A 13,623-nucleotide genomic window follows, 5' to 3' on the forward strand; every position below is an offset into this window, starting at 1 on the left:
TTTTACAAGGAAATAAAATGTGAAAAAAATATTCCTACATCCGATGGCCTTTCCCAACAATTTAAATTTTTGTCCCACAGGTCTAACACTTCCAAAAAACCCATACAACGCCCAACCGGAACAATATATAAAGCTAAACGAACCGTTCACTGGGAACATATCTGTACGAAAATCCCTATGGATTTTCCTGTTTTTACAAGGAAATAAAATGTGAAAAAAATATTTCTACATCCCATGGCCTTTCCCAGCCACTTCGGTTTTTCTCCCACAGGTCTAACACTTCCGAAAAACCAATACAACGCCCACCCAGAACAATATATAAAGCTAAACGAATCGTTCACTGGGTACTTATCCGTACGAAAATCCCTATGGATTTTCCTGTTTTTACAAGGAAATAAAATGTGAAAAAAATATTTCTACATCCCATGGCCTTTCCCAGCCACTTCCGTTTATCTCCCACAGGTCTAACACTTCCGAAAAACCAATACAACGCCCTCCTGGAACAATATATTAAGCTAAACGAACCGTTCACTGGGTGCTTATCCGTACGAAAATCCCTATTGATTTTCCTGTTTTTACAAGGAAATAAAATGTGAAAAAAATATTCCTACATCCCATGGCCTTTCCCAACAATTTAAATTTTTGTCCCACAGGTCTAACACTTCCGAAAAACCAATACAATGCCCACCCGGAACAATATATAAAGCTAAACGAACCGTTCACTGGGTACTTATCCGTACGAAAATCCCTATTGATTTTCCTGTTTTTACAAGGAAATAAAATCTGAAAAAAATATTTCTACATCCCATGGCCTTTCCCAGCCACTTCGGTTTTTCTCCCACAGGTCTAACACTTCCGAAAAACCAATACAACGCCCTCCCGGAACAATATCTTAAGCTAAACGAACCGTTCACTGGGTGCTTATCCGTACGAAAATCCCTATTGATTTTCCTGTTTTTACAAGGAAATAAAATGTGAAAAAAATATTCCTACATCCCATGGCCTTTCCCAACAATTTAAATTTTTGTCCCACAGGTCTAACACTTCCGAAAAACCCATACAACGGCCACCTGGAACAATATATAAAGCTAAACGAACCGTTCACTGGGAACATATCCGTACAAAAATCCCTATGGATTTTCCTGTTTTTACAAGGATATAAAATGTGAAAAAAATATTTCTACATCCCATGGCCTTTCCCAGCCACTTCGGGTTTTCTCCCACAGGTCTAACACTTCCGAAAAACCAATACAACGCCCACCCAGAACAATATATAAAGCTAAACGAACCGTTCACTGGGTACTTATCCGTACGAAAATCCCTATGGATTTTCCTATTTTTACAAGGAAATAAAATGTAAAAAAAATATTTCTACATCCCATGGCCTTTCCCAGCCACTTCCGTTTATCTCCCACAGGTCTAACACTTCCGAAAAACCAATACAACGCCCTCCCGGAACAATATCTTAAGCTAAACGAACCGTTCACTGGGTGCTTATCCGTACGAAAATCCCTATTGATTTTCCTGTTTTTACAAGGAAATAAAATGTGAAAAAAATATTCCTACATCCCATGGCCTTTCCCAACAATTTAAATTTTTGTCCCACAGGTCTAACACTTCCGAAAAAGCAATACAATGCCCACCCGGAACAATATATAAAGCTAAACGAACCGTTCACTGGGTACTTATCCGTACGAAAATCCCTATTGATTTTCCTGTTTTTACAAGGAAATAAAATGTGAAAAAAATATTTCTACATCCCATGGCCTTTCCCAGCCACTTCCGTTTTTCTCCCACAGGTCTAACACTTCCGAAAAACCAATACAACGCCCTCCTGGAAAAATATATAAAGCTAAACGACCCGTTCACTGGGTACTTATCCGTACGAAAATCCCTATTGATTTACCTGTTTTTACAAGGAAATAAAATGTGAAAAAAATATTCCTACATCCCATGGCCTTTCCCAACAATTGAAAATTTTGTCCCACAGGTCTAACACGTCCGAAAAACCCATACAACGCCCAACCGGAACAATATATAAAGCTAAACGAACCGTTCACTGGGAACATATCCGTACGAAAATCCCTATGGATTTTCCTGTTTTTACAAGGAAATAAAATGTGAAAAAAATATTTCTACATCCCATGGCCTTTCCCAGCCACTTCGTTTTTCTCCCACAGGTCTAACACTTCCGAAAAACCAATACAACGCCCACCCAGAACAATATATAAAGCTAAACGAACCGTTCACTGGGTACTTATCCGTACGAAAATCCCTATGGATTTTCCTGTTTTTACAAGGAAATAAAATGTGAAAAAAATATTTCTACATCCCATGGCCTTTCCCAGCCACTTCGTTTTTCTCCCACAGGTCTAAAACTTCCGAAAAACCAATACAACGCCCACCCAGAACAATATATAAAGCTAAACGAACCGTTCACTGGGTACTTATCCGTACGAAAATCCCTATGGATTTTCCTGTTTTTACAAGGAAATAAAATGTGAAAAAAATATTCCTACATCCCATGGCCTTTCCCAACAATTTAAATTTTTGTCCCACAGGTCTAACACTTCCGAAAAACCCATACAACGGCCACCTGGAACAATATATAAAGCTAAACGAACCGTTCACTGGGAACATATCCGTACGAAAATCCCTATGGATTTTCCTGTTTTTACAAGGATATAAAATGTGAAAAAAATATTTCTACATCCCATGGCCTTTCCCAGCCACTTCGGTTTTTCTCCCAAAGGTCTAACACTTCCGAAAAACTAATACAACGCCCACCCGGAACAATATATTAAGCTAAACGAACCGTTCACTGGGTGCTTATCCGTACGAAAATCCCTATTGATTTTCCTGTTTTTACAAGGAAATAAAATGTGAAAAAAATATTCCTACATCCCATGGCCTTTCCCAACAATTTAAATTTTTGTCCCACAGGTCTAACACTTCCGAAAAACCAATACAATGCCCACCCGGAACAATATATAAAGCTAAACGAACCGTTCACTGGGTACTTATCCGTACGAAAATCCCTATTGATTTACCTGTTTTTACAAGGAAATAAAATGTGAAAAAAATATTCCTACATCCCATGGCCTTTCCCAACCATTTAAATTTTTCTCTTCCTGGTCTATCACTTCCGAAAAACCAATACAACGCCCACCAGGAACAATATATAAAGCTAAACGAACCGTTCACTGGGTGCTTATCCGTACGGAAATCTCTATTGATTTACCTGTTTTTACAAGGAAATAAAATGTGAAAAAAATATTTCTACATCCCATGGCCTTTCCCAGCCACTTCGGTTTTTCTCCCACAGGTCTAACACTTCCGAAAAACCAATACAACGCCGACCCAGAACAATATATAAAGCTAAACGAATCGTTCACTGGGTACTTATCCGTACGAAAATCCCTATGGATTTTCCTGTTTTTACAAGGAAATAAAATGTGAAAAAAATATTTCTACATCCCATGGCCTTTCCCAGCCACTTCCGTTTATCTCCCACAGGTCTAACACTTCCGAAAAACCAATACAACGCCCTCCTGGAACAATATATTAAGCTAAACGAACCGTTCACTGGGTGCTTATCCGTACGAAAATCCCTATTGATTTTCCTGTTTTTACAAGGAAATAAAATGTGAAAAAAATATTCCTACATCCCATGGCCTTTCCCAACAATTTAAATTTTTGTCCCACAGGTCTAACACTTCCGAAAAACCAATACAATGCCCACCCGGAACAATATATAAAGCTAAACGAACCGTTCACTGGGTACTTATCCGTACGAAAATCCCTATTGATTTTCCTGTTTTTACAAGGAAATAAAATCTGAAAAAAATATTTCTACATCCCATGGCCTTTCCCAGCCACTTCGGTTTTTCTCCCACAGGTCTAACACTTCCGAAAAACCAATACAACGCCCTCCCGGAACAATATCTTAAGCTAAACGAACCGTTCACTGGGTGCTTATCCGTACGAAAATCCCTATTGATTTTCCTGTTTTTACAAGGAAATAAAATGTGAAAAAAATATTCCTACATCCCATGGCCTTTCCCAACAATTTAAATTTTTGTCCCACAGGTCTAACACTTCCGAAAAACCCATACAACGGCCACCTGGAACAATATATAAAGCTAAACGAACCGTTCACTGGGAACATATCCGTACAAAAATCCCTATGGATTTTCCTGTTTTTACAAGGATATAAAATGTGAAAAAAATATTTCTACATCCCATGGCCTTTCCCAGCCACTTCGGGTTTTCTCCCACAGGTCTAACACTTCCGAAAAACCAATACAACGCCCACCCAGAACAATATATAAAGCTAAACGAACCGTTCACTGGGTACTTATCCGTACGAAAATCCCTATGGATTTTCCTATTTTTACAAGGAAATAAAATGTAAAAAAAATATTTCTACATCCCATGGCCTTTCCCAGCCACTTCCGTTTATCTCCCACAGGTCTAACACTTCCGAAAAACCAATACAACGTCCTCCTGGAACAATATATTAAGCTAAACGAACCGTTCACTGGGTGCTTATCCGTACGAAAATCCCTATTGATTTTCCTGTTTTTACAAGGAAATAAAATGTGAAAACAATATTCCTACATCCCATGGCCTTTCCCAACAATTTGAATTTTTGTCCCACAGGTCTAACACTTCCGAAAAACCAATACAATGCCCACCCGGAACAATATATAAAGCTAAACGAACCGTTCACTGGGTACTTATCCGTACGAAAATCCCTATTGATTTTCCTGTTTTTACAAGGAAATAAAATCTGAAAAAAATATTTCTACATCCCATGGCCTTTCCCAGCCACTTCGGTTTTTCTCCCACAGGTCTAACACTTCCGAAAAACCAATACAACGCCCTCCCGGAACAATATCTTAAGCTAAACGAACCGTTCACTGGGTACTTATCCGTACGAAAATCCCTATTGATTTTCCTGTTTTTACAAGGAAATAAAATGTGAAAAAAATATTCCTACATCCCATGGCCTTTCCCAACAATTTAAATTTTTGTCCCACAGGTCTAACACTTCCGAAAAACCCATACAACGGCCACCTGGAACAATATATAAAGCTAAACGAACCGTTCACTGGGTGCTTATCCGTACGGAAATCTCTATTGATTTACCTGTTTTTACAAGGAAATAAAATGTGAAAAAAATATTTCTACATCCCATGGCCTTTCCCAGCCACTTCCGTTTTTCTCCCACAGGTCTAACACTTCCGAAAAACCAATACAACGCCCTCCCGGAACAATATATTAAGCTAAACGAACCGTTCACTGGGTGCTTATCCGTACGAAAATCCCTATTGATTTTCCTGTTTTTACAAGGAAATAAAATGTGAAAAAAATATTCCTACATCCGATGGCCTTTCCCAACAATTTAAATTTTTGTCCCACAGGTCTAACACTTCCGAAAAACCAATACAACGCCCTCCTGGAACAATATATTAAGCTAAACGAACCGTTCACTGGGTGCTTATCCGTACGAAAATCCCTATTGATTTTCCTGTTTTTACAAGGAAATAAAATGTGAAAAAAATATTCCTACATCCCATGGCCTTTCCCAACAATTTAAATTTTTGTCCCACAGGTCTAACACTTCCGAAAAACCAATACAATGCCCACCCGGAACAATATATAAAGCTAAACGAACCGTTCACTGGGTACTTATCCGTACGAAAATCCCTATTGATTTTCCTGTTTTTACAAGGAAATAAAATCTGAAAAAAATATTTCTACATCCCATGGCCTTTCCCAGCCACTTCGGTTTTTCTCCCACAGGTCTAACACTTCCGAAAAACCAATACAACGCCCTCCCGGAACAATATCTTAAGCTAAACGAACCGTTCACTGGGTGCTTATCCGTACGAAAATCCCTATTGATTTTCCTGTTTTTACAAGGAAATAAAATGTGAAAAAAATATTCCTACATCCCATGGCCTTTCCCAACAATTTAAATTTTTGTCCCACAGGTCTAACACTTCCGAAAAACCCATACAACGGCCACCTGGAACAATATATAAAGCTAAACGAACCGTTCACTGGGAACATATCCGTACAAAAATCCCTATGGATTTTCCTGTTTTTACAAGGATATAAAATGTGAAAAAAATATTTCTACATCCCATGGCCTTTCCCAGCCACTTCGGGTTTTCTCCCACAGGTCTAACACTTCCGAAAAACCAATACAACGCCCACCCAGAACAATATATAAAGCTAAACGAACCGTTCACTGGGTACTTATCCGTACGAAAATCCCTATGGATTTTCCTATTTTTACAAGGAAATAAAATGTAAAAAAAATATTTCTACATCCCATGGCCTTTCCCAGCCACTTCCGTTTATCTCCCACAGGTCTAACACTTCCGAAAAACCAATACAACGCCCTCCTGGAACAATATATTAAGCTAAACGAACCGTTCACTGGGTGCTTATCCGTACGAAAATCCCTATTGATTTTCCTGTTTTTACAAGGAAATAAAATGTGAAAACAATATTCCTACATCCCATGGCCTTTCCCAACAATTTGAATTTTTGTCCCACAGGTCTAACACTTCCGAAAAACCAATACAATGCCCACCCGGAACAATATATAAAGCTAAACGAACCGTTCACTGGGTACTTATCCGTACGAAAATCCCTATTGATTTTCCTGTTTTTACAAGGAAATAAAATCTGAAAAAAATATTTCTACATCCCATGGCCTTTCCCAGCCACTTCGGTTTTTCTCCCACAGGTCTAACACTTCCGAAAAACCAATACAACGCCCTCCCGGAACAATATCTTAAGCTAAACGAACCGTTCACTGGGTACTTATCCGTACGAAAATCCCTATTGATTTTCCTGTTTTTACAAGGAAATAAAATGTGAAAAAAATATTCCTACATCCCATGGCCTTTCCCAACAATTTAAATTTTTGTCCCACAGGTCTAACACTTCCGAAAAACCCATACAACGGCCACCTGGAACAATATATAAAGCTAAACGAACCGTTCACTGGGAACATATCCGTACAAAAATCCCTATGGATTTTCCTGTTTTTACAAGGATATAAAATGTGAAAAAAATATTTCTACATCCCATGGCCTTTCCCAGCCACTTCGGGTTTTCTCCCACAGGTCTAACACTTCCGAAAAACCAATACAACGCCCACCCAGAACAATATATAAAGCTAAACGAACCGTTCACTGGGTACTTATCCGTACGAAAATCCCTATGGATTTTCCTATTTTTACAAGGAAATAAAATGTGAAAAAAATATTTCTACATCCCATGGCCTTTCCCAGCCACTTCCGTTTATCTCCCACAGGTCTAACACTTCCGAAAAACCAATACAACGCCCTCCCGGAACAATATCTTAAGCTAAACGAACCGTTCACTGGGTGCTTATCCGTACGAAAATCCCTATTGATTTTCCTGTTTTTACAAGGAAATAAAATGTGAAAAAAATATTCCTACATCCCATGGCCTTTCCCAACAATTTAAATTTTTGTCCCACAGGTCTAACACTTCCGAAAAAGCAATACAATGCCCACCTGGAACAATATATAAAGCTAAACGAACCGTTCACTGGGTACTTATCCGTACGAAAATCCCTATTGATTTTCCTGTTTTTACAAGGAAATAAAATGTGAAAAAAATATTTCTACATCCCATGGCCTTTCCCAGCCACTTCGGTTTTTCTCCCACAGGTCTAACACTTCCGAAAAACCAATACAACGCCCTCCCGGAACAATATCTTAAGCTAAACGAACCGTTCACTGGGTGCTTATCCGTACGAAAATCCCTATTGATTTTCCTGTTTTTACAAGGAAATAAAATGTGAAAAAAATATTCCTACATCCCATGGCCTTTCCCAACAATTTAAATTTTTGTCCCACAGGTCTAACACTTCCGAAAAACCCATACAACGGCCACCTGGAACAATATATAAAGCTAAACGAACCGTTCACTGGGAACATATCCGTACAAAAATCCCTATGGATTTTCCTGTTTTTACAAGGATATAAAATGTGAAAAAAATATTTCTACATCCCATGGCCTTTCCCAGCCACTTCGGGTTTTCTCCCACAGGTCTAACACTTCCGAAAAACCAATACAACGCCCACCCAGAACAATATATAAAGCTAAACGAACCGTTCACTGGGTACTTATCCGTACGAAAATCCCTATGGATTTTCCTATTTTTACAAGGAAATAAAATGTGAAAAAAATATTTCTACATCCCATGGCCTTTCCCAGCCACTTCCGTTTATCTCCCACAGGTCTAACACTTCCGAAAAACCAATACAACGCCCTCCCGGAACAATATCTTAAGCTAAACGAACCGTTCACTGGGTGCTTATCCGTACGAAAATCCCTATTGATTTTCCTGTTTTTACAAGGAAATAAAATGTGAAAAAAATATTCCTACATCCCATGGCCTTTCCCAACAATTTAAATTTTTGTCCCACAGGTCTAACACTTCCGAAAAAGCAATACAATGCCCACCTGGAACAATATATAAAGCTAAACGAACCGTTCACTGGGTACTTATCCGTACGAAAATCCCTATTGATTTTCCTGTTTTTACAAGGAAATAAAATGTGAAAAAAATATTTCTACATCCCATGGCCTTTCCCAGCCACTTCCGTTTTTCTCCCACAGGTCTAACACTTCCGAAAAACCAATACAACGCCCTCCTGGAACAATATATAAAGCTAAACGACCCGTTCACTGGGTACTTATCCGTACGAAAATCCCTATTGATTTACCTGTTTTTACAAGGAAATAAAATGTGAAAAAAATATTCCTACATCCCATGGCCTTTCCCAACCATTTAAATTTTTCTCTTCCTTGTCTATCACTTCCGAAAAACCAATACAACGCCCACCAGGAACAATATATAAAGCTAAACGAACCGTTCACTGGGTGCTTATCCGTACGGAAATCTCTATTGATTTACCTGTTTTTACAAGGAAATAAAATGTGAAAAAAATATTTCTACATCCCATGGCCTTTCCCAGCCACTTCCGTTTTTCTCCCACAGGTCTAACACTTCCGAAAAACCAATACAACGCCCTCCCGGAACAATATATTAAGCTAAACGAACCGTTCACTGGGTGCTTATCCGTACGAAAATCCCTATTGATTTTCCTGTTTTTACAAGGAAATAAAATGTGAAAAAAATATTCCTACCTCCCATGGCCTTTCCCAACAATTTAAATTTTTGTCCCATAGGTCTAACACGTCCGAAAAACCCATACAACGCCCAACCGGAACAATATATAAAGCTAAACGAACCGTTCACTGGGAACATATCCGTACGAAAATCCCTATGGATTTTCCTGTTTTTACAAGGAAATAAAATGTGAAAAAAATATTTCTACATCCCATGGCCTTTCCCAGCCACTTCGGTTTTTCTCCCACAGGTCTAACACTTCCGAAAAACCAATACAACGCCCACCCAGAACAATATATAAAGCTAAACGAACCGTTCACTGGGTACTTATCCGTACGAAAATCCCTATGGATTTTCCTATTTTTACAAGGAAATAAAATGTAAAAAAAATATTTCTACATCCCATGGCCTTTCCCAGCCACTTCCGTTTATCTCCCACAGGTCTAACACTTCCGAAAAACCAATACAACGCCCTCCTGGAACAATATATTAAGCTAAACGAACCGTTCACTGGGTGCTTATCCGTACGAAAATCCCTATTGATTTTCCTGTTTTTACAAGGAAATAAAATGTGAAAACAATATTCCTACATCCCATGGCCTTTCCCAACAATTTGAATTTTTGTCCCACAGGTCTAACACTTCCGAAAAACCAATACAATGCCCACCCGGAACAATATATAAAGCTAAACGAACCGTTCACTGGGTACTTATCCGTACGAAAATCCCTATTGATTTTCCTGTTTTTACAAGGAAATAAAATCTGAAAAAAATATTTCTACATCCCATGGCCTTTCCCAGCCACTTCGGTTTTTCTCCCACAGGTCTAACACTTCCGAAAAACCAATACAACGCCCTCCCGGAACAATATCTTAAGCTAAACGAACCGTTCACTGGGTGCTTATCCGTACGAAAATCCCTATTGATTTTCCTGTTTTTACAAGGAAATAAAATGTGAAAAAAATATTCCTACCTCCCATGGCCTTTCCCAACAATTTAAATTTTTGTCCCATAGGTCTAACACGTCCGAAAAACCCATACAACGCCCAACCGGAACAATATATAAAGCTAAACGAACCGTTCACTGGGAACATATCCGTACGAAAATCCCTATGGATTTTCCTGTTTTTACAAGGAAATAAAATGTGAAAAAAATATTTCTACATCCCATGGCCTTTCCCAGCCACTTCGGTTTTTCTCCCACAGGTCTAACACTTCCGAAAAACCAATACAACGCCCACCCAGAACAATATATAAAGCTAAACGAACCGTTCACTGGGTACTTATCCGTACGAAAATCCCTATGGATTTTCCTGTTTTTACAAGGAAATAAAATGTGAAAAAAATATTTCTACATCCCATGGCCTTTCCCAGCCACTTCGGTTTTTCTCCCACAGGTCTAACACTTCCGAAAAACCAATACAACGCCCTCCCGGAACAATATATTAAGCTAAATGAACCGTTCACTGGGTGCTTATCCGTACGAAAATCCCTATTGATTTTCCTGTTTTTACAAGGAAATAAAATGTGAAAAAAATATTCCTACATAACATGGCCTTTCCCAACAATTTAAATTTTTGTCCCACAGGTCTAACACTTCCGAAAAACCCATACAACGGCCACCTGGAACCATATATAAAGCTAAACGAACCATTCACTGGGAACATATCCGTACGAAAATCCCTATGGATTTTCCTGTTTTTACAAGGATATAAAATGTGCAAAAAAATATTTCTACATCCCATGGCCTTTCCCAGCCACTTCGGTTTTTCTCCCACAGGTCTAACACTTCCGAAAAACTAATACAACGCCCACCCGGAACAATATATTAAGCTAAACGAACCGTTCACTGGGTGCTTATCCGTACGAAAATCCCTATTGATTTTCCTGTTTTTACAAGGAAATAAAATGTGAAAAAAATATTCCTACATCCCATGGCCTTTCCCAACAATTTAAATTTTTGTCCCACAGGTCTAACACTTCCGAAAAACCAATACAATGCCCACCCGGAAAAATATATATAGCTAAACGAACCGTTCACTGGGTACTTATCCGTACGAAAATCCCTATTGATTTTCCTGTTTTTACAAGGAAATAAAATGTGAAAAAAATATTTCTACATCCCATGGCCTTTCCCAGCCACTTGGGTTTTTTCCCCACAGGTCTAACACTTCCAAAAAACCAATACAACGGCCACCCGGAACAATATATAAAGCTAAACGAACCATTCACTGGGTACTTATCCGTACGAAAATCCCTATTGATTTTCCTGTTTTTACAAGGAAATAAAATGTGAAAAAAATATTTCTACATCCCATGGCCTTTCCCAGCCACTTGGATTTTTTTCCCACAGGTCTAACACTTACGAAAAACCCATACAACGGCCAACCGGAACAATATATTAAGCTAAACGAACCGTTCACTGGGTGCTTATCCGTACGAAAATCCCTATTGATTTTCCTGTTTTTACAAGGAAATAAAATGTGAAAAAAATATTCCTACATCCCATGGCCTTTCCCAACAATTTAAATTTTTGTCCCACAGGTCTAACACTTCCGAAAAACCAATACAATGCCCACCCGGAACAATATATAAAGCTAAACGAACCGTTCACTGGGTACTTATCTGTACGAAAATCCCTATTGATTTTCCTGTTTTTACAAGGAAATAAAATGTGAAAAAAATATTTCTACATCCCATGGCCTTTCCCAGCCACTTGGGTTTTTTCCCCACAGGTCTAACACTTCCAAAAAACCAATACAACGGCCACCCGGAACAATATATAAAGCTAAACGAACCGTTAACTGGGTACTTATCCGTACGAAAATCCCTATGGATTTTCCTGTTTTTACAAGGAAATAAAATGTGAAAAAAATATTTCTACATCCCATGGCCTTTCCCAGCCACTTCCGTTTTTATCCCACAGGTCTAACACTTCCGAAAAACAAATACAACGCCCACCCGGAACAATATATAAAGCTAAACGAACCGTTAACTCTGTACTTAACCATACGAAAATCCCTATTGATTTTCCCTTTTTTTACAAGGAAATAAAATGTGAAAAAAATATTTCTACATCCCATGGCCTTTCCTAGACACTTCCGTTTTTCCCCCACAGGTCTAAAACTTCCGAAAAACCAATACAACGCCATCCTGGAACAATTTATAAAGCTAAACGAACCGTTCACTGGGTACTTAACCGTACGAAAATCCCTATTGATTTTCCCTTTTTTTACAAGGAAATAAAACGTGAAAAAAATATTTCTACATCCCATGGCCTTTCCCAGCCACTTCCGTTTTTCTCCCACAGGTCTAACAGTCCCGAAAAACCAATACAACGCCCTCCCGGAACAATATATAAAGCTAAACGAACCGTTCACTGGGTACTTATCCGTACGAAAATCCCTATTGATTTTCCTGTTTTTACAAGGAAATAAAATGTGAAAAAAGTATTTCTACATCCCATGGCCTTTCCCAGCCACTTGGATTTTTTTCCCACAGGTCTAACACTTCCGAAAAACCCATACAACGGCCAACCGGAACAATATATAAAGCTAAACGAACCGTTCACTGGGAACATATCCGTACGAAAATCCCTATGGATTTTCCTGTTTTTACAAGGAAATAAAATGTGAAAAAAATATTTCTACATCCACTGGCCTTTCCCAGCCACTTCCGTTTTTCTCCCACAGGTCTAACACTTCCGAAAAACCAATACAACGCCCACCCAGAACAATATAGAACGCTAAACGAACCGTTCACTGGGTACTTATCCGTACGAAAATCCCTATTGATTTACCTGTTTTTACAAGGAAATAAAATGTGAAAAAAATATTTCTACATCCCATGGCCTTTCCCAGCCCCTTCCGTTTTTCTCCCACAGGCCTAACACTTCTGAAAAACCAATACAACGCCCTCCGGGAACAATATATAAAGCTAAACGAACCGTTCACTGGGTACTTATCCGTACGAAAATCCCTATTGATTTACCCGTTTTAACAAGGAAATAAAATGTGAAAAAAATATTTCTACATCCCATGGCCTTTCCCAGCCACTTGGGTTTTTTTCCCACAGGTCTAACACTTCCGAAAAACCAATACAACGCCCACCCGGAACAATATATAAAGCTAAACAAACAGTTCACTGGGAACTTATCCGTACGAAAATCCCTATTGATTTTCCTGTTTTTACAAGGAAATAAAATGTGAAAAAAATATTTCTACATCCCATGGCCTTTCCCAGCCACTTGGGTTTTTTCCCCACAGGTCTAACACTTCCAAAAACCCAATACAACGGCCACCCGGAACAATATATAAAGCTAAACGAACCGTTCACTGGGTACTTATCCGTACGAAAATCCCTATGGATTTTCCTGTTTTTACAAGGAAATAAAATGTGAAAAAAATATTCTACATCCCATGGCCTTTCCCAGCCACT

The sequence above is a fragment of the Paroedura picta genome, chromosome 9, assembly GCF_049243985.1.
Source record: "Paroedura picta isolate Pp20150507F chromosome 9, Ppicta_v3.0, whole genome shotgun sequence".
NCBI lineage: Eukaryota > Metazoa > Chordata > Lepidosauria > Squamata > Gekkonidae > Paroedura > Paroedura picta.